Genomic DNA, 4790 nt, shown 5'->3' on the forward strand with positions numbered 1-4790 from the left:
CTTCCGGACCTGCTCAAACAGCTCCATGTCTTTCTTGTTCTGGGGACCCCAGAACTGGATGCAGGACTCCAGGTGGGGACATGCGAGAGTGGAGTAGAGGGGGACAATCACGCCCCTCAACCTGAGGACCACGTTTCTTTTTACGCAGCCCAGGATATGATTGGCTTTCTGGGCTGCAAGCGCACATTGCCAGTTCCTATCCAATTTTTGATCCACCAGTATCCCCAAGTCCTTCTCCACAAGGCCGCCCTCAATCCATTCATACCCTAGTCTGCATTGATATTGCAGATTGCCCTGACCATCATTTTGGGCACCTCTCCCAGTTGCCGTGATTATTTAAAGATTATTAAGTGCGACCTCACAGTGACATCAGCCATCTCTCTCAGCACTTGTGGGTGCATCCCCTCTGGACCCATGGAATTATGTATGTCTGGTTTGCTCAAGCACTTTCTGAGCCAATCCTCTTCCACCAAGGGTGCATCAACCTTGCTCCAGACTTTCCCCCGGGTCCCTGGGATTTCTCACAGCTGGTCTTGCTTGTAAAGACCGAGACAAAGAAGGCATTCAGTACCTCAGCCTTTTCCATGTGCTGCGTCACCAGGTCTCCTGCCTCGTTCAGCAATGGGCCCACATTTTATCTAGTGTTCTCTTTGCGACTTATGGATTTAGGGAAGCCCTTCTTGTTGCCTTTGGCATCCCTTGCCAGATTCAGTTCCATGTGGGCTCTTGCAAGCCTTGCTGGCAAGAATCCTCCTGCAGCCCAGCACACCACTTGCCAACTTTGCCACAAGGGCACAGTGCTGGCTGATGTTGAACTTACGGTGCACCAGGACCCTCAGGTCCTTTTATGCAGAGCTGAGATGGGTTACCCCCAGAAACACTGTGCAGGGGTCTTGCAGGCTGAAAAAGGCCACTGCCTCCAGTGCTGGAGGAGTCCTTGCAGGATGCAGGGCAAGAGTACTTGGGCATGCCCAAACTTTCTGGGGGCATGTTGTCCAGGGGCTTGAGGAAACATGCAAGGCTCATCCGGGGATGTCTCCGGGAAGGTCCAAAGGCAGGGGAAGTGGATGGGTCCAGCTGGAGAGGGGAGGAGGCAACGTGAAATGAGAGATGGAAAATGATGGGCTCATAGGAAAATTCAGGTTGGAAAGGATGCCAGGAGGTTCCTGTGCAACCTCTTGCTCAAAGCAGCATCAGCAAGGAGGTCAAAGCCTGCGGCTCAGGGCTTTCTCCAGCCCGAGCTAGAAAAGACATGCCATCACACCTCTCAGAGTCATTGAGCATTTGGACCACATTGCAGGACATGGTCCTGGGCAGCTGAGCATCCCGCAGAGCTCTGGGACACCTTCTGCAGAGCTGCTTTGGCACACACCTGGCTCTGAGAGTGAGACAAGCTGGTCTGTTTCTAGACCAGACCAAAGCATGGGAACAGCTTGCTCTGGACTCGGACACTAAGAGAGGCCAGGTTAGCTCCAATGCAGAGCCACTCAGGAAGCCTTATAGGTACAGTCTGAGGAGAACTGTGCCTTGCCCCTACTTGCCTCCACTTTCACTCCTGGGTCAGTGCCTGCGCATTTACATCCATTGCCAAGGGGATGTTACAATAGAAAAGTGGATAGGTTAGGATAGGATAGGATAGGATAGGATAGGATAGGATAGCATAGCATAGCATAGCATAGCATAGCATAGCATAGCATAGCATAGAATAGAATAGAATGGAATGGAATAAAATGGAATAGAATGGAATGGAATAGTTCAGTTGGAAGAGACCTACAGCAATCATCTAGTCCAACTGCTTGAGCACTCCATGGCTGAACAAAAGTTAAAGCCTGTTATGAAGGGCATGGTCCAAATACCTCTTTTTAAGGCACTGACAGGCATGGGGCATTGACCACCTCCCTAGGAAGCCTGTTCCAGTGTCTCACCACCCTCTTGGTAAAGAAATGGTTCCTAATATCTAGTCTGAACCTCCCCTGATGCAGCTTTGAACCATTCCTGTGTCTCCTGTTGCTGGATCCCAGGGAGAAGAGCTCAGCACCTCCCTCTCTATTTCCCCTCCTCAGGAAGCTGTAGAGAGCGATGAGGTCACCCCTCAGTTTCCTTTTCTCCAAACTAGACAAACCCAGTGTCCTCAGCCACTTGGCATCCATCTGCCGAGCATCTGCCGAAGATGGGTCCCTTCCAAGCAGAGCAGAAGAAATGCCAGTGCCAAGGCTGGCTCTGGAAGAGCAGGAGGAAAGCCTGTGCTTGAGGGCAGCAGCATGGTGTCACCGTTCCCTGGCTGCTTTCCAGCCGGGCAGCCCGCCGCATGTGCTGGTGCCTGCTGTTGTCCCTCCCCAGGTGCAGGATTTTGTGCTTCCCTTGCTGAACTTCTTGGGGCTCCTGGCTTGACAGGGTATGACTCTAGGTTGATGCAGAGAACAGCACCAAGTTGTGGCTCCATGCAGGAGGACGGATTTGGATGCCACCATAGTGAGGCTGCACCAGGCAGCGCAGGCTGGTAGGAGAGCAGAGCCCCGGGACGTTGGGGCAGAGGGTGCAGTGAGAAGGAGGCCAGGCCTGGGAAGATGAGCAATGAGGCACGGGCTGACCCTGGAGAACCCCCTGGCTGGAAACCTCTGCCCCGGGACCGGCTGCAGAAATGCAGGCCTGGAGCTGGGCAGCATGGGTGTTTGGGGGGAACAATGAAATTGTACCTGGCACACGTAGAAGGTCCCCTCAGGGTTAACATTCCACCCCTTGGGGCAAAAAAAGGCAAAAAGGGCAAGGATAGCAACGCGACCTGCGTTGTTAGTAACACTGAGACTTTTTCTGTAGTTTTCATGTGTTTATTTTATTTGGGTAATTGAATTTGGGAGGCTGGGAGCCCTTGACGGCTGGCGCATGCCCCAGCTGGTGGCCCAGTCCTGGTTTGGCCATCCTCCAAGGCACCCTCCAGGGTCACTGATGCGGTACTGGCCTCTTGTTGGCTGGAGAGGCCTCAGAGCTGCCAGTCTTCCTTTTTAGGGGTCGCCGTGGCCCCCCAGAGGAGTGTTCGCTGCCCCGGCTGGAAGTGGAGGGCCCAGGCACAGCCTCCCCTGGCTCCTGCTGGGGCTCTCCTTGCTCCATCAGCGATGGCAACAGGCGCACCCCCACCAATGGCAGCGGATGAGGTGCTGGGGAGCTCATCCATGCTGTGTCTTGCAGGGTTGCTGGAGGGGACTGGGTCGGGACTGGGAGACCCTCCTGCTGGCCCAGCAGACGACGGGCCTCCCTGCTGCACCGTCGCACAGCAACACGGATAAGTTGTTGCACAAATGTCAGCGTGAGGTTTTGGAGGGAGACCCCCAGCATCCGGACCAGCAGCTCTTCATCCATCCCGTGGTTGGTCAGGATGGCCATGATGGTGTCCTCCACTATGGCTGCCTCCATCCGGTTGTTCCTAAAGATCTGCCTCAGCTTTGGTTGGACCCAGGGCAGCAGGGTCTCGAGGAGGGTTGGGTGTTGCCGGAAAAGGATCACCCATTCCTCAGGCTGGAGGCCACCCACAGGATGCCTGGGCACCCCTTCTGCAGCCAATGGTTGGGGTGCTCCAGGGTGATGGAGATCATGGGTGCCTGAGTGTCCAAGAGTTCCTCCCGCCTGGTGGATGGTGACTGATGATGCCACAGACGGTGTGATGACATGTTCCATGTAGTCATCATCCGCCCGCACTGAGTGCAAGATGGAGATAATCCTCCTCTTGCAGAGGGGGCACTCGGGCTTGCTATCAGCCCACCGCAGGATGCATGGGTAGCAGAACCAGTGGAGGCATGGCATCACAAAGCTGGCCTCCTCGCAGCTGTCCAGGCAGATGGGACAGCGGTGCTCCGGCTCCATGGCCATGCTCTCCACTCGCTGTGGTGGGCTGGGGGGAGCTGGGGATGTCAAGCCGCTCCCTCTCACTGGCGCTGCAGCAGCAGGTGTCACGCTAGAAAAGGAAGAGAGGCCACAGGCATTGGCTGGCCTGGGGAGGGGTGGAAGAAATGCCCAGGTCCCTCCAGAAGGAAGCCCTCCCAGCTCCCCAGGGTGAGGTTTCTGCGCCCAGCTCACCTCTGCTGCTGCGCACGCGACTGCTGGCTGCCCCACCTGCCTGAAGCTGGCAGGGCCCGGGAAAATCCTCCGACGGCTCTGGGGTCGGGCACTGAGAGCTGCAAGAAACAGCTCCCCGAGAACGACACCAGCACCAAAGGCCTCGCTCAGCACTCCAAACCTCGCAAACTGCTCAGCTGGAGTGTGGGCACGAGCCGGCTGGGTGAGGCTCGGCGCCTGAATATAAGCAGTGAGGGACGCCTGGTCACAATCCATCGCTCGGGGATGTCACAGTCCATCGCTAGGTGACATCACAGACCGTCTCTGGGGACATCTCAGTCCATGCCTTGGTGACAACAGAACCCACCACTCGGGGACTCGGTGAAATCAGAACCCAATGTCTTCAGCTGGTCCTCACAGGACATGCCTTCCAGCCCTTCCACCAGCTTTGTTGCCCTCTTCTAGATGCATTCAAGTACCTTAACATCCTTCTTAATTTGCGGGGCCCAGACATGCACACAGTGCTCAAGGTGAGGCTGCACCAACACTAAATACAGAGGGATAATCACCTTTTGACCAGCTGGTTACACTGTGTTTAATGCACCCCAGGATGCGGTTTGCCCTCTTGGCTACTAGGGCACACTGCTTACACATATTGAGCCTGCTGCCCCAGAGCTGCCTTGGCCCAGTCCCAGACCTATGACATTGCTGGCATAAGTGAAACCTGGTGGGATCAGTCC

General features: G+C 55.7%; 1 pseudogene; it reads right to left on the reverse strand.

Annotated features, from left to right (window-relative positions):
• Window positions 1–2940: 2940 nt before the first annotated feature.
• LOC148050544 (uncharacterized) lies at window positions 2941–3864 on the reverse strand (annotated as a pseudogene).
• Between the last annotated feature and the right edge of the window lie 926 nt (window positions 3865–4790).

Source organism: Nipponia nippon, unplaced genomic scaffold (genome assembly GCF_047370975.1).
Source record: "Nipponia nippon isolate SJK-2023a ecotype South Korea unplaced genomic scaffold, ASM4737097v1 scaffold_8, whole genome shotgun sequence".
In the NCBI taxonomy this organism is placed as follows: Eukaryota; Metazoa; Chordata; class Aves; order Pelecaniformes; family Threskiornithidae; genus Nipponia; species Nipponia nippon.